The following is a 26,900-nucleotide window of genomic DNA, read 5'->3' as shown; positions in this document are numbered from 1 at the left end:
ATAGGCTTTAATTGGTTTACACCATTTATTTATTTTTTTACAGTTTCTTCTATAGCGCAACATATTTTACTTTACAATTGGAAACAGTAATAAAACAAAGTGGGTAGTAACAAACTACCAAAGAGGTAGGAGGGCCCCGCTCGCAAGCTTACAATCACCATCTACATCTAAGAGCCAAACTCCAAAAAGCTTTGTACATACATAAGTGAAATTTCCTGCAGTACATAGCAATAATTCATAAACATGCTGGAACTGTGCAGTTTCTACATTATTTTATAGGGAAAGGTGATTGCTTGATAAAGAGACCCCATGGAGCCGGGCCTGTCATTAGCTTACAGTTTACTTCTTTTAAGCAGCCCTTTCCTAAAGGCGGTACTTTCTTTTTAAGATATCTGATATTAAAGTGTTCTGTTTGGTTGAAAGGTAGTAATTTATTTGCCACTTACAGGCCAGAGTCCTGCTTTGCATGTGAATAGCTGTATAAGGCTATTGCTGATTGATGATGTGAAGAGCTAAGGAATGCAGAAGTAACTTTAAAGGCCAGTTACAGACATAAATATAAATGAGATTCTGATCCAAAAGCTTGTTCTAGATTCCATATATCCCAACATGACCCTCTCCAGGAGGGACACAATGCTCTATTCCTGGACTTTCCTCATAATTTATTATGACCATTACCTGTGCTGAAACACCTTTCTCGTTAGTAAACCTGTTCAACACAGGTGATGGTTATCATACATTAAGAGGGAAGTCCAGAAACAGAGCATTGTGTCCCTCTGGGAGAGGATCATGTTGGGAGGTATGGCATAATCAATGGCAATGTGGTCACTGGGGGGTGCGGCCGCCTCTAACCCGTTTTAAAGGAGGAGTTGGGGGATATGTGCAGGTGCCCCTCACCTGGCTCCAAGGGGGGGGGGGGCTTGCACCAAAGTGGCGCCCTCCAGTGGCCGGCGCCCACAGGCAAATGCCTAAAGCTGCCTAGTGGTGGTGCAGTCCCTGGGTATGCAGTATGTACTGGTATATGATCCACCATTTTCAGGATTCTAAAGCTGGGTACACATTACATGATATTTAAATGATTTGGGAATGACAAATCATTTAAACCATCCACTATGTACTCTGTATCATGATGATATCAATGCGTGTTCCCACTGGTCGTTGGCCACTTCTTCTGATCTTTTGAACATGCAGGAAGATTTGTATGTACTGTCAACCAAAGCATACTGTACTCCTGGGTGTGGCTACTGCCCATTTTGCAAGATTGCACAGTGTCTGGAAGTTCAAGGGAAATCCTTGATGACATTGCATTGTTTGCAAGTCATCTAATGTGCACCCAGCTTTAGGGTACTTGAAGGCACAATTCTAATACTGAACAGTACAGGAAACCAATGACATTCACATAGAGGAGCACATATAGGTGGGCCATTGGTTATAACCACAAGAATTTCCTTTAAGAAACTTTTTTTTTTTAAAAAAGGGGCTTCAGTCTACCCCTTTAGTCATTTTCTTTTTCCCAACATAAAACAAAGGGCCTAATTCAGACCTGATCGCTGCTGTGCGAATGTGCATTTTTCTTTGCACTCCCATGAAACGTCCGGTTACAACCCCCAGACATCTACTTCCTGTCAATCACCTTGCATATGGCTAGCGAAGGAAGAAAGTAGAAAGATTTGTCTCGCATGTGCATTGTGGCCCATACACTTGCGAATTTGCACAGCAGCAGTCAAGTCTGAATTAGGCCCAAACTTGTAATTTAATTCTAAAGGTTTTTTTTTTAAGTAGATGTTGAGGTAACATTTGTTAAACTCTTCTCTCAAGAGGTGGGAATAGAATCAAAATCGCCAATGGGACTGTTGTTTTTATAGACAGCAATCAGATACTGCTCTCATGATGGACTATAGTCAGAATTTTATTGCAAGTTGCATCAATAATGTGAAAATATGTGGTCTACTTACATAGACATATGCGGCTCTATACAAAAACTCTAGTTGCTCTGCTTGGTGCCTCTTCTTCTGTCAGGTTTGCTAGAAGCATCAACTAAAGAAGAAAGAAATGTTAGGAATCGCATTCCAGTAGCCTTCTACAGGGCAAGGGTCTTTGATCAACACTATTGAGGTCACAATACATACACTGAAGGTCGACTGGCCTCAGGTGGACACCTGAAAAGGGTCGACATGCCTAAGGTCGACATGGCCAAAATGTTGACATGGGGTTTTCACACTGTTTTGTCCCGGATGTCGACGCAGTTGACATGGAAACAGGAAAAGTGCTACGCTTGGCACACTATTATATTCTCCCTCCATGCCCTGGTAGGGCATGAAATACAACCTATAGGCACAAGATGGCTCAAAACAAAAACCTTGAAAAACCCATGTCGAACTTTTGACTATCGACGTTCCCAATATCATAGCGACCGAATGCTTTTGACCTTGTCGATCTTATGCATGTCAACCCTTTTCAGGTGTTGACCATCAGTGGTCGACCCAATATATGTCAACCTTAAAAGTCCACACACACTGGGCGTTTTTGCCCAGCGTTTATGGATAAGGATGATGGGGAAAATCCCTGGGCGGGATGGATGCTTTCCATAGCGGGGCGCTATGGAAAGCCGTCCACTCCCTCGCTCATCTGCTGGTAATACCAGCAGATAAGCGGCTGGGCCAGCGATGATGCAGGAGCGTGCACCACCGCTCACCACTGCTCCGTACACACTGGGCAGATTTCAAGATGAAAGCTGTCAAATGAGTAAACTGAGCGGCTTTCAGCTGAAAGTTGCCCAATGTTTATGGCCCTTAATAGTGTCAACCTAACGAGCGTATACCCTTTCTACATAGGTTATTTACCATATTGGGCGACCTGCAAATTAGCTAAAAATTAGTTATTAATGTGTCACACAAAAAAACATAGGTTTATTTATTTATTAAATCGGTTGCTTATATAGTGCAGCATCTTCCATTGCACTTAATTGGAAGCAACAGTGATAGAACAAGATTGGTTAATAACAGACAGTCATAAGCTGTGTACACACGGGGCGATAGGTTCTTAAATCGCTGGAAATATGGTCGCTGGCGACCATATTGCCAGTGATTGGAGTGCGCACCAGCGATAAATCGCCGTGTGCACCCTCCCGTTTTTAGCCCCCTTATGATCGCTGGTCGCAGGAGCTTGCTCCTGCGACCAGCTGATTACTTCTGCTGCTCCCCTGGCAGAGGTTCCCTTTCATCAGCGACCATCTCTGGTCGCTGATGAAAAGGAGAAACTGAGCAATATATTGCTAGCAATATATCTCCCCCGGGTGTACGGGGCTTTAGAGGTGGGAAGGCTCTACTTGCAAGCCTGCACACTATATTGAGTCATAAGGTTGACCACTATCGCTCGAGCAGTCCAAAGGTCGACATGGTCAAAAGATCGATACGGAAAGAGTCGACATGAAAAAGGTCGACATGCACTTTTTATCAAAATTTTGATCCGACATGTGCCGACAGGCGGTATTTCATACCCTACCATCCACCACGGTGTGGAAGGAGAATATAATAGTGTGCCTAGCGCAGCAAGTCACCGAGTCCAAAGCATGCTGAGTGTAGCAAGCCATGTGGGGGGACGTGGTACACTTAGACAGTGTCCATGTCAAGCTATGTTGACATAGACACCAAAAACATGGAAAACTCATGTTGACCTTGTGAATGTCAACCTTTTGACTGTTGATCTTTTGGCTGTCGATCATTAGTAGACGACCATATGACTGTAGACCTAGACATTGTAGCTCTAATAAACCATAACCATATTGAAATAGACAACCATACGCAAGGATAGGCACACACTATGGCAAATATTGCATATACATTATAAAAGTGTAAATGATTGCTGCTTCAAAATAAATAAGTGGGAAAACTCTCCCAAAATCTCTCATTTCCTGATTCTCACACCCTATTACATTTGTCCCCCCCCCATCTGTAAATAGCACGCTAATTTTGATCTAATTCTTGATTCAATACCAGATCAGCTGTGTAAATTACACTAAACAGAAGGTGTCTTATTTCCTATCTTTTCTCTGTCATCTATATTCACAAACACATATTTATTAATTCAAGACAATGAGCACACTTTAATGCTGTGTACACACAGTGAGATTTGACATTAGATTTTGACTATATAGTCAAAATCGCATGCAGATCACACAGGTTATTACCTTGCGATCCCGATGTGTGCTCCCGTGACAGCACAAATCGAAACCCAGATAGACAGGGCAGCAATGACTATATAGTACAAATCTAATGCAGATTGTATGAATTCATTGTATGTAAAAGTACAGAGATAGCAAAGATTGCATAGCACTCGAATCTTAAGTCGAATAGCAAGGGGATCTCACCGTGTGTACACACCTTTAGTTTAAATGTGAGCTAGCAAATATCAGTCATTATCAAATTCCTATCTGTGCACTTAAGAACTTGCATGATGTTTGATGATTGCAGGTAAAAGAATTAGCATGCCGGCAGAATGTGACCACGCAGTTACCCAAACTAGAAAATGTTACTCAATTCATTATTCAAATAAAAGTCTTGAATAAAAGAAGAAAGAAAGATTTTTCGGTACTTATGTAGTATCTGGGCTGCCGATTTTCTGATTGTATGCCTTACCTTAAGGCATACAATCAGATGCGATTCGACGCAATTTTCGGCAAAATCGCATCGAATCGCATGTCAACTGTCCATGGTAACCCAATAACTTATGGTTCCATTATGGTAGGAACAAAGCCTTTGAGGGGGTGACGGTGTGCGTCATTGCGGAGTGGCGTGGGTCACTGTAAGAAGCCCATAGGCTTCTATGGGGTATCGCCCCTCGCATGCAGCCACTAACAGGAAGATTAATTTCATGATCGCTTACCATCAAATGATTTCTCCTGCCTTCGGTAATGAAAGTCAGTTTAAACTGACATTTATTACAGCCCAACCCACTCAGGCATCTGCCTGTCTGCGTTCCCAGGGGAATGCCCAGTGTTTTTATCAGGACACCCATAAACCGCTGGCCGATCCCCTGCCAACCTTAAGTCCTCCCCTTAATGTACGAGTGCCTCTGGGAGCGTGATACTCGCTGAAGGCGTTTGCACACCATCGGACACTGGGCCGAATTTGGACCTGGTTGAATGGGTCTGAATCAGCCACTTTGTTTTTGTATGTGCCAATTGAAAGATATGATTTTTTGCAATCCAAGATGCCAGTTCTCCTACTTACCTGTAGGTGGAGGTGTTTTGTGTTTCTCGTCACTTAACAAAAAAAAGCCTACATCTCTGTGGCTTTTGGACTTCCCTCCAAATTGGTTCCAGCATTATGGACTCAGGAGCAGCAAGAAATGTCATTATGGTTGATGTGGTGAGGGAACAGCAAATTCGCACAGCTGAGACAGTTGAGACTTCCTGGGGCTATTTACTTGTCAACTGTCCATGGTAACCCAATAACTCATGGTTCCATTATGGTAGGAACAAAGCCTTTGTTGCTCTGTGCACTACATTCTGATTCGATTTCTTTTTATGTAATTCTGAACACATCTCAATCAGTATTCCTCTGTTTTCCTTGGTTTCAGCTTTACAATCCACAACTGGAGTGGATGAACTTTAACTCCTGTCATGGGGAGAATCCTGTCATCAACAATACCATCACTTCTTTGAAGTCTTCAGTAAAAGAGGAGCTGATACTGTAAGTTACCACTCAGTCAGAAATGGGACACTCCAATTGATTTGTTTCTCATTAAAACTCCTCCCAGCAACTGTACTTACTCATTATCAGTTACAGACCGCTGCAATATTGGAATACATTAAAGAAAACCTTGATAAAGGGTTGGAGCAAATTTCTTTGTTATAAAGAAAAAGATGGATGACTCAACAATATAACTATTGAAAAACTGTGGTGTGGCTTTGGCTGATAAGTGAGTGGACGTGCTCTCCTGTTGTTCCCCGCTCCAAATATCCTGCAAGCCCATCCTGCGCACTCATACCTCCCCAGACTACCTACGCAGTCTCACTTGTCCTGAGGTTTTAGAATATCTAGGTTTGCTTGAAAACATCAGATCGACATACAAGCTAGAGCACGTGTCTGTAAAGTTTGCAGATTCCTTATAAGAGTGGAGTTTGAGTTCCCTCCAGAATGAGGGATGGGTGCATTCATCATAGTTTGGATCAGATGGATCAAACAACAACCAGAAACAAGTCTTAGCTCATATGATACTCCCAACCAATACGTGGACAGCCCAGTGTATAGGGAACTTCCTGGACTCGCAAGTGGCCAGTGCTTTGTTGTCACCTGACCTCCTGCAAACTTACCTGTAATCCACAGTTACTTATAGCCAATGGACATCCAGCGCAGTGCCGATCTGAAGCGCTTCCTGGCTCATTTATCGCTGTTGCATTCCCAGTATCTGTTGCAATATTGGTTTCTCTATAACTGGTCCGATCCCAGTGTTAACTGCAGCATTGAATCCTGTATCGCTGGTGCAATTCTAGTATTAGCTGCAAAATTGGTTCCTGTATCGCTGGTGTCACCCCCAATGTTAATCGCAGCATTGACTCCTTTATTGCTGGTGCCATTTCTCTTTCGGACATTAATAATATCGGTTCCAGTATTCTTGCTAGATTTACTCCTGTGTTATCACACATTTTCTTTCCAGATATGTGCTGGATCACCTATCATCTCAATCCAGCCATTCAGTCTATTTTGTGCATCAGTAGTACTCCAGCACAGATCTGTCCCTTCTGTGAACTGGTTTCACATTAGATTAGACCTCTTCTACCTTTCTCCAGTTTGCATTAGACCTGTAACTTTGTGCCCAAGACCTACTGATCCTAATACTGCTACTCCACCTTGTTCGTATCCACAACCCAACATATTTGTGACATACATTCCCCTGTACTAGGCATGATTATGTAAGTCACATTTTTGCATCGGTAGATTAGTGGCGAATTCTGGCATAATGTGTGTCAGGTGTAGACCTTAACATGCAAATCAGATACCTGTGGTGTATCATATCATGCATTGAGCATAATGTAGATAGGAAAGTAACGTCATCTACTGTTTATTTGTATTACCATTCTTTTTTGTAAAATGCGTTTGTACACCAAAGTTGTGTGAATGAGATGGCAGACTGAGAGGTTCTTTTTTCATCATTAGAAAATGAGAGAGGTATGGAGCAAACAATATGTACTTTGTAAAACTAGAATAAAATAGAATTTTATTTTTAAACTAGTAAGAAAGTTATGGGGATTAAAGTGCATATTTCACCCTATTGTATAATTCTCATTGAGTGACTTTACCTAGTTTAGAGGTCAGCTAATCACACTGAATAAACACGCCAGTGAGGTTATCACATATATTTCAATTAGTATTATCACATGTTATAACAGTGGGATGTGTGAATGAGCTGCTTGAATGCCAAATATCACCGTGTGTATTATTCTTGGTAAACACCACCATAACCGTGTCAGAGAGGTAAATGCCATTAACAGTGGATTGACAACTCACTATAAATAAATGTTTTTATTGGAGACAGTTAGGAAGCTTTTAGAAAACTTTCATAAATGTACGCATGTCACTATTAAAATGCAAGTTTTCATTTTGTGGTGGAAAAGGCTGTTTTCCTGAAGTACGAAGCACCTACACTACTTCTGAGTCGCGGTTTTGCCATTCTGCCCAGTACAATCTTCATTATACTACAGGGAAGGTATTTCATTAGCAGTGAGGTTATGTTGGAATCACACCTGCCACTGTAACACAGGCTATCCTGAATAGAAAGAACTTTCATGTTTGTATGTTCACCACAGAGGTACAAGAGTGGTTTACTAGTAGTTTATAGTTATAAGAACATTTGATGTAATGGCAAGCATTGTTGCCTTACACCACTGAGATCTTAGAGGCAGATGTACTTTCAAGATAAATATAATGGAACAGGGCTGCCATCGGGGGGGGGGGGGGGGGGGGGGCTGCTGATTAGCTGCCATTGGAATGTGGTTGCCACTGATTTTGAAATGCTACCGGCGGATGCTGTCTTTCCATGGCTGTCTGTGATCTGCTACCAAGCAGCTTTGTATTCCATGGCTGGAAAGCAGGGGGTCCTTGTAGGCAGTGGATGCTGCAGTAGCAGCCACCTCCCACCTACAGCTAGGCCTCCTGTCCCAGGTGGGTGCAATAGTGGATGCTTTTCTCCACTATGCCAAAGCCCAGCCCATCCTGCCCTGTGCTCAAGGTGAAGCCAAACAGAGATCACACTGAAGTCGAGGTGAAATTAAGAAATTTGACTGTGATGTAACATCATTAATAGCTGAGTCCGCATTAATCAATTCATTATGCGGTGTAGTATGGCTAGGGTAGGTCTAAAAACAGTTAAACACAGCAAGCAAACCGCGGTATAGGTATCTAAAAATGACATTTTAAAAGTGTGGTTCCTCGCTAACCTGATGTGGCGATGGATTTTCTAACAATAACGATCACACTTGTAAGTATGAGTTTTACTCAGATATTGGGCCAGATTCTCTAAGCTTCAAAAGTGATAAAATGGAGAGTGACAAACAGCCAGCCAATCAGCTCCTACCTGCCATGTCACAGACTGTGTTTGAAAAATGTCAGGCAGGAGCTGATTGGTTGGTTGTTTATCACTCTCCATTTTATCACTTTTGATGCTTAGAGAATCTGGCCCATTAACTGAAAGCCATGCATATTTGGCAATATTTTAAAATATTTTCTAGGGATGCTTTGATGCTAAAAATGTAAATGTAAGCATGCCCCATGCAAAATAGTCTGATTCCATGGAAAAATTGTCTGATGTATGGACCCAAGCAAAAAATGTGGTAAAAACCCAGTTTTAAGGGTTTTTACCACATTTTCATATGCAGCAAAGCCCCACCACCGGGGCTTAGCTGTGGAGGGTTACGCCAGTTCTCCTATGGGCTTCCCTTCGTGTCCCCCGCCGCCCCGTGTGCCCCTTTGCCGATCCACGCCGCCCCTCCCCCTCACCTGTGTCTGGGCAGCCTCCTGCTGTGCTGCCCGGACCAGTGACTAGGGATGGCCATTGTTGCCATCGATGGTAAAAGTGCAACTGGCTATCGATGGTGTATAAGTATGCAATGGAAATTCATCGATATTTTTACATATCGATGGTCATCCATTTGCTTTGAAAGATTGGCCTGTGGGCCAATCAAAATATGGGTGTGGGGCTTCACTGGTGTTGGGGGCGTAGCTATGCTTATAAGAAAAGTGACTTTCGGAAAATGGCTGCCCCCATACGAAAGACAGTTTTTTTAAATGGGTTTTCCTATGGGGCAGCCATTTTCAGAAAGTCCCTTTTTTTCATAAGCGCAGCCAGCCGTCCATACAGTACTGCGGCTGCCGGGATCATCTGCAAACTCAGGAGGTACCGGCTTCAGGTAGGGGGGGGGGTTTCTTAAACACAATGCGGGGCGGGTTCGGGGATGTTAACCCGCGCGGGGGGCAGTGGCGTCGTGCTCCAGTGCAATGAATATTTAATGAGCTCATTAAATATTCACTGCACTGAATTTAGGACCCAGCTTATTGGCTGGGTCCTAAATATCGTTTCAGACCCGATTTTGATACCAAAATACCGGGTCTGAAACAGGTAGGACCCTCCATTTTAACCGTTTTACTAAAACGGTTAAGTGGTCCTGCAACTTTCAGACCGCACAGATTACCGTTTTAAAACGGTAAAAAATCTGCAAAATACCGGTTTTTAAGTGCGGTCTGAAAGGGGCATTAATGATTCTTTAGAAATCGGGAATAATTGGCATCTTTGAACATAGATAGTCATGTCCTGTGTGACCCTACATGCCAAGTCACAGTACAGTTGGAAGGTGATTGGGAATGTCACAGATCACTGTGCACTGTATTTACGCCGCAAAGCAAGCCTAAAGAAAGTTGTATGAAGCGTGTTCTGCAGTAAGCATTCATGCACTCACAGGATTTGCTATCCTAATCAGCTAAAATGTCTTATCACGAACTTGCTGCAAAAAAAAACTGTGCAGACCACATGGCCTATATGAGCACAAAAGGATTAACAGGGCAGATGCCAGTGTCTCAATTATCAAACTGTTTTCAGATGCATCTCCAACCGGGATGTGAAACTTCCTCTGTCAGATTTCTCTCCCTGGCGCTGCTTCTATAAATAAACCCATTCTTCCCTCCTCTGCCCTCCCACACGCCTGTGGGGAGGACAACAGTAGACTGGTGTCTGTGGATGTGCAGAACTATATGTACCTGCTGCTTATCATTTCTCGCTGTATGCAAACATTTATTGAAGAAAAAAATGTGACATTACAGACCAATGATGATTATTATTCTGCTTGCTGCCTGGAGGGTGTAAGAAGAAAGACCTGGTGGCCACAGCATTCACGGCCATTAGTAAAACAATTGACAGATGACCATTACTTACAGGCAACCAAAAACAATTAAATCCCCCTCCCCTCCTTAAACTGATATCTGCCAACTAAATTCAAGAACCTTCTATACTGCCCTTCTGATTTGGGACACAAAGTAATTACACTGTTCCATTGTACTGATTCTTTAGTATGTGACTACCAACAAAACCTACTGCACAGCTAACAAAATGGGGACCAGACAATGGGCATGATTCTGGTTCACTTGCAAATGCAAAATATCTCTATAATGGACAAAACCATGTGCACTGCAGATCGGGCAGATGTTCAGAGGGAGTTACATCTGGGTGTTATTTTGTTTCTGTGCAGAGTAAATACTGCCTGCTTTATTTTTACACTGCAATAAAGATATCAGTTTGAAGTGCAAACCCCACCCAAATGTAACACTCTCTGCGCATGTTACCTGTACATCTGACCCACCTGCAGTGCACATGGTTTTGTCCATTAAAGAGAGAAATTGCTTATGCAAGTGCAGAATCAGGCCCAATATGGCCTTTGGAGCTCTCCGGTAGAGGGCAGCCAGCTCTGTTAGGCAGGGGGGGCGGGGCCATCACAGGGAATAAAAAAGAGCCGGTATGGGGGTGGAGCCACAGACTGGTTGTTCTGTTGGGGGCGTGTCTAGGGTAATCTCATCATTTTAGCTACGCCCCCCCCCCCCCCCCCCCCCGCCGTGCAATGACGGTATTTCAGGCATTGCACTTCAGGGGGCGGTGCTAAAATGACGCAATTGTGTCATTTTACCCACGGACCCTCCCACCAAGGGGCGGTTCGCGGAAGAAAGGGGATTATGAAGGAGGGTTTCACCCCATTCCCGGGGGTCTGGGAGGGGGAACCGATTTCCGGGACCCTCCCGGCCATTCTGGGAGGGTAGGCAACCCTGTCTGCAATCCCATTTATATGTTAAACTGGTTAGTCTGGTGAAACATGATATACCTTATACTGTAGTTATATACAGCAGTAAAGAGCTACAAGTTGCATACCCTCCAACATGACCCATTCCATTAGGTACAAAATGCTCTGTTTTTGGACTTCCCTGCCATTGGCAGTTGCAGAGTTGGTGCTGCAGCACAGTCCAAAATTAAAAGGACGCCATACCTAATGCCATTCCATCACTGTCCTAGGCTCACTGGAAGTTGATGTGACCCCCTCTTTGAATTTTGGACTATGCTGGAATCCAACCTATTTAACTGCCACTGGCAGGGAAGTCCAGGAACAGAGCATTTTGTACCAAATGGAATGGGTCATATTGGAGGGTATGAAGTTGCATATGGAATGTTGTGCATACACAAATTTCTTACATGAACTCTCTTGTTTCCAATTAGTACAGATAAATTATGTCTGCATAGTAAATGGCAAAGATGCTATATTCAAATGGAGAGTCTGAAAGTGTAAACAACCTGAAGCGTTATGTAGTTGTGTATGCTTCAATTATATAAATAACAGAGCATGAATTGTATTACTCAGCCATAGAAAATATATTGTCAGCAAGTATTTATCACATCCTAAACCTGCACTTCTTCTGAAAGTGCAGGTTTTCAGCTTTTCCACACATGTGAAACCGCTAATTAAGTATTTGGATGAAATCTACTAAAACTGCACTTTAAGGAAGTAGAAGGATAACAAGGTTAAGGTACAAGAAAGAAACAAATTGTAATTAGACCTAAAACTTTGTTGAAAAATCTAATTCCTGATCACGTTGTATCCATGGAAACAGGATGGTGCCTAAACCACCGAGATGGATGACAATATCTGCAGTACGGAGACTTTTGTTTTAGATTAGACTTCAGAACATCTTTAATTACATAAGCCTTATTAAAAAGGAAGGACACAATAGTATAAGCTCTTATTTATTATAGAGCAGTGCTGAAATAAAATATACATAGGTCCTTATTCTGGTTCACTCGCAAAGCCAAATTCCTTCTCAAATGGACAAAACCATGTGCAGGGGGGGGGGGGGGACATGTAGCATGTGCAGAGAGTTCTTTTGTTTCTGTACAGGGAAAATACTGACTGATTTCTTTTTACACTGCAATATAGATCTCACTTTGAAGTATAACCCCACCCAAATCTAAATCTCTCTGCACATGTTATATCTGCCCCCCCCCCCTCCCCCCCTGCAGTGCACATGGTTTTGTCCATTTGAGAAGGAATTTGCCTTTGCAAGTGAACCAGAATAAGGGCCAAAGTGTGCATGCAGCAGTAGCACATTTTTTTTTAAAAATGAAGTAAAACTGCACAGGTTATTTATATTTTTTAAATATGTTACTAATTGTATACAAAACAATACTGTGAAATATACAACATTTGTATTAATTACGTAGAACAAACAATAAATACCGGTAGTTCATGAAAAAATAATACATAAATCAGTGGTTCTCAAACTGTGAGTCCTGACCCCAAAGTGGGTCCTGACCTGCTCAGCATGGGGTCGGGACTCCATGTTGCTGATGACTTTTCTAATCTCAGTCAGTAATTCAAGTAGTTGTTTTAGACTCCTCACATAATGTTGTGCCTCCACAATGCTGCTGTGTATGAGCTGTCTGTTGACCACACATGTGATGTGATGGCCTTCTGTAGTAACTTGCTGGGGTCCTGTCATTATTCTTATTGTCTGATGGGGTCCCAGAGCAAAATAGTTTGAGGACCCCTGACATAAATACATAATACATAAAGTGGTAATGGTGAGGGTGACCATATGTGTTGAGTAAGAACCATATTTTATAATAAAACATTAAGAACTACAAACATATGACAAAGCCAGATAATATATATTCTCTGAGGAAGTTTGTCTATTTAAATGGGAGGAGCACCTTTTTCCAATGTGGCTGGGAGTAGAAATTAGATGTGTGGGTGGACCAAAGTTGTGGAGGGGAAGATAAAGCAGATAGCATGTCAAGAAATAAATACAAGTGTTGGGTTATGTCACCTGGAAAATGTGCTGTAGCTCAACAGTGGGATATAACCCATCATTTAGGAACCTACCTCTGCACTAAAAGTGTCCAACTCTAAAGATAAACTCTTGAACTTTTGAATTGGATCTTCAAAATCACCATAGTGAGCAAGGACATATCACCTGGAAACTGTTTTTTAGGTGCAAGAGTGCTGTATAGTCCCCTCAAACCCTCAAATTGGGACGGTGACGTGGAGTGGATCTGAAGAAACATGAAAAATTCCATGGCCAAATGCAGAATGAGAAGAACATTTTGAAGACAGTTAAAGAGGTAAGAAATGATGATGGCATGAATGAGGGCTCTAGAAGTATCTAGTATGAGGATGGGTCTTATTGTCGGATTGTGAAAGGGACTGTATGCACCAGGAGGAGAAAGATAGGGCAGTGTCAAGGGTAATTCCTGGACATTGGACTTGGGGAAGGAAAAGAGTGAACCTATTATTTATTTATTTATTAACAGGTTTGTGAGTATAAACAGAAGGATAGGATGAGAGATGGTCAAGTTTTATGCAGAAGGGTCAACAGAGAGAGAGATAAATGGTTGGTGTACAGGGGTCTTGGCTGTGGGAAAGATGATAGGGCAGTTTTAAGTTTCAGGAAGCATATTATTTAGGATCAGATGGCTAACAGACAATACGTGACAGGAGAGAGGACAGAAGAAGAGAACGTCTTGGGTAGTGAGGTAACTTAAGGTATTGTCTGCACAGATTGGTTAGTAAAATCTAAAGGAAACAATTAGCCTGGATGCGGGAATACGTGTAGAGGGAGAATAGAAGAGGCTAATACAGAACCTTGCGGGACTCCAACAGAAAGTGAAATGGAGGGGAGATGGAGGTAGATACAGAGAAAGAGTAGCTGGACAAGTAAGAGGTAAACCAGGATACACCTGAGTGTGAAATTTCTAGGGTGGAGGGGGTGTGGCCAGTCCTGGAAAAGCGCAGAAACAGGAACAAAGAAAGCAGTAGCATCCACAACTCTTTATATTTGCTAGGAGCCGGTACAGGTGGAGAACATTTTCAAGTAAGTTAGTCTTGTTTGCTGCTTGGTTGAAAGTTCAGACTTTGTCCTGCATGCCTATCCATGCCTGCTCCTTTGTATTTTAGCCTTGACTGGGAACCTCACTTACCTCCTGCACTTATGCTAGTATCCGCTTGCTGGTTAATATGGTTTCCCATGCCATTCTGGGCCATTTCACTTGCCATAACCTTCATCTGTTGCCATGGTATCAGTGTCCAGTTAGAGACTTCGGTCTAGCCTGTGTAACCCTGCCTCCATCTGCCTCAGCCACTACCTAGTGATAACCCAACAACTATATAAGCTTTTTTCCCTACTGTCCAGCATATGACCTGGTGACATCCTAAGTACTGGGAGTATGTCATATTCCAAGGGAACAAAGGGTGGCATAACTCTAGGGTAACCTATGTAACTATCTAGGTGTTTCATAATATAATGTATCTCAGCATCACCTCGCAAAATGGTAAAATATGCTGTGCTCCTCCTGGATGATGTCCCAATGCTTTCTTAGATTTAACATGTCTAAGACTGAGATTATTATCTGCCCATCCTCTCACAAAATTTTGACTCCGACAATTTCATTATCTATTGAACCATCTCCTCGAGCACCCATGTTAAATGTCTTGGAGTTATCCTTGACTCCTCCCTTTCCTTTAAACACACATTCTGTTGAAGTCCTGCCATGTACATTTCCAGGTTAAGTATCCCTTATCCAAAGGCTTGAGACCATGAGCATTTTGGATAAGGGATTTTTGCGGATTTTTGGAATATATTTTTTTTTCATACTTACCTGGTCCCCTGGTGGTGTCCCGATGCTCCCTCAACGTCCACGGCGGCTTTCAGGATCCTCTACAGGGGCATCTCCGGTCCCAGGGGTGCAATGCGCGTGACAACGCTGGCACCCCGGGGACCGGAGATGCCGCTGAAGAGGATCCTGAAGGCTGCCGTGGATGCCGGGGGACACCATGGATGTCGGGAAATGGGGTAAGTATGAAAAGAGGGGCGGCGGGGGGAACAACAAAACCCCCCAAAATATTCTGAAAAACCATGGTCTTCAGAATATTTCGGTTTTTGGAATACACGGATAAGGGAGACTCAACCTGTAGTACTAATAATATAATACATCCATAATAGTGTAAATATCACAAGTGAATAACCTTTACACTCATGATATAATATTTGTTACTAGTTTTTTTGCCAGGTTATTCTGTTAGAACATGAGAATGTAAAGGCTGGGTCCTTTAGCAAAGATACCTAATGTTGTTGCCAAGCTAATTTTAAAAATACAATATACTTGAACATCAATTTGATGACTGCATGCCCTTTGTTCCTGTGCAACCACAGATTACTCTTAAAGCCAGCAGGGATAGTAATATGGCACTTTGTGAGGGTCAATGCATTTAAAACAGTTATCATTTGATCTATATCATATTGACTGTGTCATTACTTTATTGAAATGTTTGCTTTGGGTATTGCACAATGCAGTGCAGGTCACTTTGATCTCTCCCACATAGTTTTCTTTATACCTGGTCATTACAACAAACTTCTCAACCAATTATGCATTGTACATAGTTTAAAGTATAAAATAGGATCTATATTTCAAAGGGCAAACAGTAATCATTTTTGACTGAAACATGGGTATTTTTTTTTTCAAGAGATAATGCTGTGGCCTATATCTACTATGGAGGGTAGGTTTATTGAGTTGAACTTGATGACTTCATTACTAGAACAAACACATCCAGCAATGCTTTAATCTTGAATGCGGACTCGCATATGCACACAACAGAGTATGGTCTGGTGAAATGCTCCTTTTATTGTTCTGGTCCAGCTGCCCAGGGAATATTTTCTTGCCACAGTCAATAGGTCACTTCTGGCTTTTGTGAGTTGAATAATGGTAAATAGTTTCCTAGATACCTTTTATTCTGTCTCCCAAACTTTGGTATAGTATTTGTTCTGTTATATTACTATAGTAAATTAGTAAGAATCTAGATGGATCATAGCACTGTATATTCTCCCACCTTTCCTCTTCTCTCTGTTAATACATGCTGCCTCTCCTGCCAAATGGTTACTTTCTCAACCTCCTGCCTCCAAGATTTTTCACGTACTGCTGCTTATCTCTGGAATTCTCTACCTCTCCCTGGGGGAGATTCTCTAAGAATCTCCGCCCCCCTTCGCCGCCCATTGCATATTTAATTATCGCATATGCTGTAACATATGCAATAATTAAGGCAAAGGACAGCTCTTGCGTTAAGAGCTGTCCTTTGCGGTGAGAGTCGCCGGGTCCCAGCAGGTCCCGGCGGCTCTCCCCTCCCTCCCACACCCGGCGCTGCTGCTGCTGCGCCGGGCTCTTCTCCTCCCTGCACCCGGAAGAGGATCAGTGCAGGGAGGAGGTCACAGGTCTGGGCAGCACTGCGCTGTGCTGCCCGGACACAGGTGAGGGGGCGATGCGGGGCGGCGGGGGGTCGGCGCGGGGCGGCGGAGGGTTGCGATAGAAGCCCATTGGCTTCTATGGGGCATCGCCAGATTTTTCTGCCGATGCCCCCCGCCGCGGTAACCCGGCGGGGGATGCTTACAGCATCCCAAAATGCGGTAAAAACCCAGATAACTGGGTTTTTACCGCATTTTTAGCTTAGAGAATCTCCCCCCCTATCAGACTTTCCACCTCTCTACAAAACTTTAAATGGTCTCTCAAAACCCACCTTTTCCCCAAATCCAGCCACCTCGCATCCTGTTACATGCTCACTTCTGCTACTCATGTCACCCCTGTCTGACTGCCCCTCCATTTTGGAATGTCAGCTCTCACGAGAATGGTCCCCTTCCCCAGGGCCGCCAATAGGGGGTGCTGTGGATACAGGTGTCACGGGCCACAGCCTCTGGAAGGGCCAGAGCAGCTCATTTTTCCCACCGCAACCCCCTTGACTGCCTCCCCTGCGCTCAGTGCACTGAACAAAGCAGGTCCTGGAGCGCAGGCGTATTCAACCCAGTACGCCGGCGGCCAATTAAAGTGCTGCACCGGCTTTTAAGCCAATCGGAGCTCGTGTACCGGCAGCTAGTCAGAGCGACTGCCGGTACGTGAGCTCTGATTGGCTCACCAGTAGGTGCTGCATTTTAATTGGCCACCGGCATCATGAGTTGAAGTAGCTTGCACTCCTGGACCTCCGGGCTGCAGCTCAGCAAAAGTGGAAATGGGGGAGCAGGAGCCGGGTTACAGTAAGTCAAGTGAGGAGGGAAGGGCCCGGGGACCTGACTGGAAATGAGTCCCGGGCCCCAAAATTCCTGATGGCAGCCCTGCCCTTCCCTTACGTGCCCTTATTCTTATTCTTTTTCCTAAACCATCACCATACTTCCTTCGATAACATCTAATCCCTTGGTTTTACTCACCCGAATACACTTTTCAGTAGACTGCTGATGCCGATATGTTTATATACCCTGCACTTGTCCTATACTGCCTTAAACTGTAAGTCAGCGTTTTCTTGTTTTGTTAATTTGTTTATGAACTCTGGGACTGGGCGCTGCGGATCGCCTGGGGCCCCATATAAAATAATAATAATATGTAGTTGATCATTTTTGCATTTTGCATCTCTGTTTAGGTCTACTTTCAACAACAGTCATAAGGCACATTTCAGAGCACTTTCGCTTTTATTGCAAATCTAATTTACATGACTAAGAGATTTAGGAAGAGTTAAATCCTCTCCCATCTGTCTCCACTGTCATATGCTAATAATGCATCACTTAAAAGAACAGCATGTTTGGGAAAGATGGGTCTGGTGTCCCAGCTACACATATTTGTGTCTTAGTAGTTTACACCTGGACCCTAGTATCAGCTTCCCATTGTCCTCGGCTCAGCAAGTAGGCTTTAATTGCGACAGATTTTTGGCAGGGAGTGTGTATAAAACATGAGGAATCATGCCTTGCTTCTAATAAAGTCTGTAACTAACAGATCATCTGATTATGGGGGTGATTCTAGTTCAATCACTCCCCTGTGCGATCACACAGTGGAGTGATATTTAGAGATTGCACATAAGTTTTTATGCGCATGTGCAGCCTCTGTGTGCTAGCGGTCACGGCGTATTGATTATTCACCGCCCGCTCGCACACAGCAATGCCGACGGAGGGGGGGGGGTATGGGGTGGTGGTCCGTTGTTGCACCCATAGGAACGCCCAGCGTTTCATGGGCGCTCCCAGAAAAATGTGCCCGTGGGGGGGGGGGGGGGGTTGGGCAGCTGACGCTGCCTGCCCGCTTCCCACATAGGGCACTTATTCCTGCCCGCTTCCCACATATGGCACTTATGTCTGCCCGCTTCGCACATAGAGCAGTTGCAAAAATTTTACAGGACCCGCGAATTTCGCAGCTCTGCGGGTCAACCAGAACCAGGCCCTATATGTAGTGCAAGCCAGTTATGGGAGTTGTGGGGTTACTATAGTAATCATTTTCCCTTACAAAGCATATTTATATGAATAACTTTTATATAACCAAATCGCGATGCTTTAATATTTTCTGTGTGAAAAACAGATTTTCATATTATAACTGATAATGCAGTGGGTGTACAGGAACACCGATGGCTGATTAAGCTAGAGGTGACATAAATCACCTAGGGGATTTCATGCTGGGAGGATCTAGCAGTGGGGACAGATAGGGCTGCGGCTGGCAGCCAATGGGTGTCAAGGGAGGAGTTTTAGCAGGGTAGAGGGTCTTGTGACCAGGAGTCAGCTTCCTCTCTGGAAAGTTTTCTACCTGGTAGGTCGCTTTAGCTGCTGCTCCTGCGTTATTGCTGAGGGTTAGTAAAATCTTCCTTTCTTTAAACACTTCTTTTTCCTATACCTTTTTCCTTTATCTCTAAGCTGTCCCTCACTCTTTACTCTGTCCCTAGTTAGGTAACGGAGCTTAGCGGTAGAATGCCCCGTCCAGCGTGCGCTGTGAGGCCCCCCGCCCGCCTGGCTGACGGCCTGGACTCACCTGCGGTGCTGCCCGCTGCCAGAGCCGACCAGGGCTTGCGGCGGGGTGCCGGGAGGGGTCGGGCATCAGCCCGGAGTGCTGGAGCGGGTGCTGGGCGGTCGCGCGCGTCCCCCGCTTATGACGCGGGCGGCAGCGCTGACGCGGCCAGGCCAGGGCGCTCGGCCGCGGCGGTGTCGCAGAGGGGACGGGGCGGGAGGGGGGCTCGCAGCCGTGCTGCGCGAGGCTCAAATATAGCGTCCAGGCGGCCAGGGAGAGGCGCCGCTGCGGGCGCTAGGTCCGTGGCGGCGCATGCGCAGTTGGCGCAGGGGGACATTTCTGATGTGTCAGACGGCGGCACTGTGGATCAGGCGCCGGGGGGCAGGCAAGGGCAGGCAATGTGGGTTACCCCAGGGCAGGGGGTCCCAGGGCATGCTGCAGGGCGCCCTTCAGGCATTCCCCTGCTGGCTAGCCGGCTGGCTAGAGCTAGGTCCACAGCTTTGGCAACTCCCCCACCTGCTGGCCGCCCATCGCAATTACCTCTGTTGGCCAGCAGGTTGAATAGAGGGGGGATTAGGCTGCATCAGATCCCAGGGGCCGCAGGGGTTACGGGGGAGGCGGTGAACCCGCCCCCCTCCTCGGCTAGTGTGGGGGTGTCACCTTTGCAGGCGGCCAGGCGACAGTGGTTGAGGAGAGCTAGGCTATTGTCCAGGCGCGGAAGGGGGGGGTGTACCCTAAGGCCACCTGTGTCACGGGCTTTGGCTCTGCCGGCACAACAACCCAGAGAGACAGTCCCGGCGGAAGATAGGTGGCAGCAGTTGGTGTCCGTACTAGTCCCGCTGCTGAGCCACAACTCATCGAGATCCCCCCCAAGGGCTCCTAGTTCCCCCACGCTGCTTTCCAGCGGGTCCCTACCGCGGAGCGCGGTCGCTACCACTTCCACGGCTGGTCGGGTGACTCCGCGAGAGGAAGACGCGGCTACGCCTGGTGTGCCGGCCGTTTCGGGGGAGGCATCCGGCCCGATGGAACAGACGATGGCCGTCGCTGTGGCAGGAACAGCAGGTAAGGCTGCGAGTAAGAAAAAGCGGCGCAGGCAGAAGTCCTCTTCTTCCTCCGGGTCCAATTCTGTGACGTCGGAGGAAGAGGGGGGCCGTAGGTCTAGGCGTAGACATCGGCATTCTAGGCGGCGACGCAGATATTCTCGGTCAACCAGCGGGAGTTCTGGTTCACCATTTTTCCCAAAAGGGAACGTAGTGCGCTGCGAATACACGGCGGTATGCCAGGGTTTGCGCCAGAGCGTGCGCGAACGGATTAATGAGGGAAAATATGTGAATTTTTTCACTCTGACTGCGCAGGCGGAAAAAGACTACCGCACGGCGAAGCGAAAAGGGGGCATAGGGGAGGCCGCCTATTGTAGTTATCAAAGATGGCAATCGGGGCTGTTCATGTTTGCCGCCTGCTACCTAGAGACAAGGCCGGAGGAACACATGAACATGGTGCGTTATATGCATATGATACACGAAATGTTCATGTCTGATGGCGGCACGGCGTGGAAGTCCTATGATGAGGACTTCCGACACAAGCAGTCGGGGTCGTTCATCATAGATTTCGTTTGCAAAGATGTAGAGCTGTGGGTTGGGAAGAGACCTGTATCCTCCGAGGCACCTCCCCCTCCTACCCCTCCCCCTCCACCTACGCCGCCAGCTGCAGGCGTGGTCGCTCGTCGGGCTAATGCGCCCTTTCGGGGTGGCGCGGGTGGCGCACCCGCGGGCAGATGTTTTGGCTTCAATGGGGTGGGATGCAACTTGGGAGCGCGCTGTAGGTTCAAGCATGCCTGCGCCCGCTGTTGGGGTCTTTACCCGGTCAGGGATTGCAACAGGGGGCGGCAGGGGGGAATCCCGCCCAGGCCTGGTGCCGGGGCTGCTCAGCAGTAAGGCCCCCTCCCCGGTCCGGGTGGATCGCATGGCCAGATGGCTGAGCGAATACCCGGACAAAGCCAGTGCGGCCTTCCTGGGGGATGGTTTCCGGTTTGGCTTTCGCCTGCCCATTAGAGGCGAGGTTAATACGGGATCCCCCAGGAACTTGAAGTCCGCAGTAGACATGCCTCATGTGGTGCTGGAAAAAGTGGCAAAAGAAGTTGCTTTGGGGCGGATGGTGGGACCTTTTGCGACTCCCCCCGTCGGGGAGCTAGTGCTTTCCCCGGTGGGGGTGGTCCCAAAAAAGGAGGCGGGTAAGTTTCGGCTTATCCAACATCTGTCCCACCCACCGGGCTCATCGGTGAACGATGCAATTCCTGAGGAGTTGTGCCGAGTCACCTATCAGTCCTTTGAGCAGGCTTTGGACATTGTGAGGGGTTTTGGCGCAGGGGCGTTGCTCGCAAAGATCGACGTGGAGTCGGCCTTCCGACTCATGCCGCTGCATCCGGATTCGTTCCGGTTCATGGGCTTTCGGCTACCCACGGGTTTTTACGTGGATAGGTGCCTGCCCATGGGCTGTTCGATCTCGTGCGCATATTTCGAACAATTCAGCACCTTCCTACATTGGTGTGCGCAAAGGGAGTCGGGGGAACAGGGCCTAGCGCATTACCTGGATGATTTCCTATGCGTGGGTCCGGCTGGATCCCCACGTTGCGGGGCGCTGCTGGGGATAGTCCAGAGGTTGTTTGGGTTTTTCGGGGTGCCCATTGCTGCCGGAAAAACAGAGGGGCCAGCCACTTGTCTCTCTTTTCTAGGCATAGAGATCGATACGCTGGGCGGCTGCTGCAGGCTTCCCCTTGATAAGCTTGAACGGCTACAAGGGGCAGTCTCGGTAGCTCTGTGCGCGGGTAAGCTTAGGTTGCGCCAGCTGCAGTCGCTGCTAGGTTTGCTACATTTTGCATGCCGGGTGATCCCCATGGGTCGGGTTTTCTGCAGAAAGCTCGAACGCGCCATGGCGGGCATCCGGATCCCGATGCATTTTGTACGCTTATCCGCTGAGCTGAAAAGGGATCTCCGAATTTGGAGCTCCTTTTTGGAACGCTTCAATGGAGTATTGATATGGCCGGCTCCGCGCCGTAGCAATGCTCAATTGGAACTGTTCACGGATGCGGCCGGCGGGATTGGTTTTGGGGCCTACCTGCACGGGGCATGGTGCGCTGAACCATGGCCCGTGGAGTGGTTTGCCGAGGGCCTCACAAAAAATTTGCTGCTGCTGGAATTGTTTCCTATAGTGGTGGCACTTGAGCTGTGGGGGGATAGCCTGAAAAATGCATCCATAGTTTTCTGGTGCGATAATTTAGGAGTGGTCCAGGCCATAAATCGTCAGGGCTCCTCCTCTCTTCCAGTGCTGCGGCTGCTGTCGCGTTTGGTGTTACGTTGCTTGCTTTTGAACATCCAGTTCGTGGCCAAACATGTGCCGGGGGTAGAGAATTCCATAGCGGATGCGCTTTCAAGGGGGGATTGGGCGCGGTTTCATGCCTTGGCCCCTAATGCTGGCATGTTTGGTGAACCCTGTCCCCCATATGTTTGGCAGATGATCAGGCCGGCATGGAGGGCTTAGCCATGCGGGCCATCGCACCCAGGACTTTGCGATGCTACCAGGAAGGGTGGCTTGAGTGGGAGAGTTTCAGGCTATCCTCCGAGCAGGCAGGTAAGACGCCTAGGGCAGCTATGGTGTCTTTCGTTTGGCATCTGTATTCATTGAATTATTCTGTTGCCGCTGTTAGGCGGGTGCTTTCGGGGGTTGCCTTTTTCTCTGCTTTGTATGGTCGTGCTGACCCGTCTAAGTCATTTTTGGTTTCTAGGGCTTTGAGGGGCTGGCAGCGGGCCACTCCGGTAGTCTCCGACCGTAGGCGTCCGATTGATATTGCACTGCTCCCACCGCTGCTGGGTGCCCTCCGGGACATATGCTACCCACGATACGAGGTGATGTTGTTCCGGATGGCATACGCAATGGCGTATCACGGGGCCTTTCGGATAGGGGAGCTGGTGGCACCGCGTAAGAACGCCCCGTCGCCTTTGGACGTGGCCGATGTGGTGGTCCAAAGGGATTCTGTGCTGTGTCACATGCGACGGTCCAAGACTGACCAGGCTGGGAGGGGGCGGTGGCTGTCCCTGCTCCCATGTCCGGTGGAAATGGCCCTGGCCTTCCAGCTGGTACGCCCCGACCACACGGGGGCGTGGTTGATGCATGAGGATGGGTCACCGCTTACTAGGTACCAATTTTGTCATGTCTTGAGCCGGGCGCTGGGGGCCTTGGGCCTCGATCCAAAGGAGTTTGGGTCTCATTCCTTTAGGATCGGGGCTGCTACGTCTGCAGCTGCGGGGGGGCGCTCCGACGCAGAGATTCAGTCTCTGGGCCGATGGCGCACCGCAGTCTTTCGCAGGTACATTCGGCCAACTCTTGCTGTCACTTTACCGGATCATGGTTCACTGGATGCATAAGCACTCGCCAACCTACTATGGGGGTCTTGAGGTGTGTTCACATTTCCCCCGGGGGCACAATTCGGCTGATCTTTAATTTGTCAAGGCGTACCTGATAGATTACTCCGGGGGTTTGTGTGTTTTGTGCCTCAAGATCTGGTGCCATGGTCCAAAAAACTTTTTTATCTTTTCCCCTCTCGAATGCTTGTGTTGAGTTTTGTATTTGTCGGGGATGTTCAATAATGTTATACGCTGTTGCAGGTCGGCGAGATGTCAGGAGCGTGTGGGTCATGGGCCATTCGTATGTCTATTGGGCAGCAAGATCGCCGGGGCCTCAGACGTGTGCATGTATCCGGAAGCAAGAATGGTGCGGTGGCTGGGCGTGAGAGGCATGCGTTGGTGTGCCTTGCAGGAACACCTGTCAAGGGCCATGCAGAGCTATGGCACCCCCAGGGTGCTGATCGTACATTTAGGTGGAAATGATGTTGGGCAATGTACGACTTTAGAGCTGCGGTCCCTTATCATCCGGGACTTGCATATTGTGGCACAGGTGTGGCCAGACTGCAAACTAGTTTGGTCAGCCATGGTGCCCAGGCGCGTGTGGAGGTCGGCACGATCTTGCCCTCGGGTGGATAGCTCTCGCAAAAAGGTGAATGCAGCTGTAGAGAGATATGTTTTGGAGAATGGAGGTGGTGTCATCCGGCATGATGGCATCATTTTTCGGAGGGAAGAGCTTTATAGGGAGGATGGTGTACATCTGAGCCCAGAAGGAATGGCTATGTTCCTGGCAGATTTGTTTTTGTGGTTAAGAGTTTGGTGCTGAGCGTTTTCTTGTGTTGGTGGCGGTGCTGCGGCTTAGGGCCTGGCTTGGCGGTAAAGAACGGTCAATTGTGTAGATGGAATGTGTGTAGGTTAGTGGGTGAGCTCTCCAGGCATCGATTGTCACGAGCCATACTTCTATGCACGGAAGATGGCTGCCACCACCGACCCGGGTGGTGGCTGGGAGAGTTGGTCACCAGCGGTGTGTGAATGGTATGGTGATCCTAACCCACCCCCCTTTTCTTTAATCTGACCGTTCTTTAGTGCCGCCACCAATATATATATATATATAGTTTAGTCTGTTGTCAAAAATAAATTTGACATTCATTATTTTGAAACGCCAGCACTTGTGTCCGTGTCGTTATTTTTAGATAAGTTAGCAATTTAAGTGTTAAGGTCTGTTAAGCATGAGAGTACCGATGGTGAATTTAAGGAACACCGATGGCTGATTAAGCTAGAGGTGACATAAATCACCTAGGGGATTTCATGCTGGGAGGATCTAGCAGTGGGGACAGATAGGGCTGCGGCTGGCAGCCAATGGGTGTCAAGGGAGGAGTTTTAGCAGGGTAGAGGGTCTTGTGACCAGGAGTCAGCTTCCTCTCTGGAAAGTTTTCCCACCCTCCCATCCCTACTTTCTGTCTCTATTTTCTTCACTGGGCGGCGGTAAAGAACGGTCAATTGTGTAGATGGAATGTGTGTAGGTTAGTGGGTGAGCTCTCCAGGCATCGATTGTCACGAGCCATACTTCTATGCACGGAAGATGGCTGCCACCACCGACCCGGGTGGTGGCTGGGAGAGTTGGTCACCAGCGGTGTGTGAATGGTATGGTGATCCTAACCCACCCCCCTTTTCTTTAATCTGACCGTTCTTTAGTGCCGCCACCAATATATATATATATATATATAGTTTAGTCTGTTGTCAAAAATAAATTTGACATTCATTATTTTGAAACGCCAGCACTTGTGTCCGTGTCGTTATTTTTAGATAAGTTAGCAATTTAAGTGTTAAGGTCTGTTAAGCATGAGAGTACCGATGGTGAATTTATGAATGTGGACACAAGCTGCACAGGTGTAGTACCGTATTTACCCATTTGGGCTTTCACTTACAAAAATTATATTGTGGGGCCCAGCAATGGCAAGATATGTCCCTAAATGGAGGCAGGGTTACTAATTTAACCACAATCTACAGTATAAATGAGTTCAGAATTTAGATTACAGTTTTTTTTGTTGTTGATTTTTTAAGGTCTCCAAATGTTTGAGTGGCAGCCAAATGTGAATACATATTGGAGGCTGCTCAGTATGAAATTGTATTCATAAATAATGGCTTTCTGTACAGGAAGAATTGCAGTCAATTACATTTTTCTCTTTCGCGCAGTCTGGAAAGGATTTGCAGATTTAAGTATGTGATGTAAGATCATTGCTTGTTCCAGATGCAGCCAATCTACATGCATGACGCATTAATATAAAAACTCATTAACACGACTGACCCTTTTCTAGATTTATATACTGCCTGTTGACAGACACTGCTGTGAGATGGCGTTCACTTATACACAGTTTGGAGCAAAGCACAAAAAAAGAACAAATAGACACCATGTATCAGAATTTTCTCACTGCACCCCTCGGGCAAAAGTTTCTCATTGATAAAATGAGAAAAAAAAAATTAAATTAAGTAAATTGTGTTTATATCTAATCCTCTGTGTCAGTATTGTGGTAATGGACAGGATTCACTTCTGTTTGTCCACATCAGTTTGTGCACAAATTACATTGGAGAAAGACCACCAATCCAGGGCACCCCTGCAAGTTCCCCAAGGCACTCATTAACCCCTTCAGTGTTTTTTTCAGTGAGTTTTTTATAAGCCGGCACCAGAGATGTCAATAGAAAACCTGGCGGGGAGGAGGAGAGAGGAGGAGGAGAGAGGAGGCGCGGCAGAGGGGAGGGAGCTCGGCTCTAAACAGTGGCATTCCCGAGAATTTCCCGGGCTTGTCAGACTGGGCACTGAGGGAGCGCTCCCCACTGGGTGAGTTTTTTATGGGGGGCGCTCCCTAAAAAAAAAACACCACTCTCTCGCCGGGTCCGGGCAGCGCCGCTGAACTGTCAATCAGCCGCTGCCCATCCCTGCGCCCCGCCCCTGCTCCCGGCTTGTCATAAGCCAGCACCAGAAATGTCAATAGAAAACCTGGCGGGGAGGAGGAGAGAGGAGGAGGGAAGAGGAGGCGCGGCAGAGGGGAGGGAGCCCGGCTCTAAACAGTGGCAATCCCGAGAATTTCCCGGGCTTGCCAGACTGGGCACTGAGGCACAGCCCGGAAAATTTTCAGGATTGCCATTGAAGGGGTTAAGGACCAATGTTCCCTC

The 26,900-nt window shown here is 46.8% G+C and overlaps 1 protein-coding gene across 1 annotated transcript in view; it reads right to left on the bottom strand.

Moving 5' to 3' along the window:
- CDK18 (cyclin dependent kinase 18) overlaps nucleotides 1–26,900 on the bottom strand; it is a 190,238-nt gene that overhangs the window by 146,714 nt on the left and 16,624 nt on the right. The window contains exon 3 of the mRNA XM_083173016.1: nucleotides 1,956–2,037. The gene's annotated coding sequence lies outside the window, so the exon portion shown is untranslated. The remainder of the gene's footprint in view (nucleotides 1–1,955; nucleotides 2,038–26,900) is intronic.

This window comes from Crinia signifera, chromosome 2 (genome assembly GCF_055691185.1).
Source record: "Crinia signifera chromosome 2, ASM5569118v1, whole genome shotgun sequence".
Taxonomy (NCBI): Eukaryota; Metazoa; Chordata; class Amphibia; order Anura; family Myobatrachidae; genus Crinia; species Crinia signifera.
Note: the sequence above shows the minus strand (reverse complement) of the source record. Positions and strands in the feature narration are given on the sequence as shown.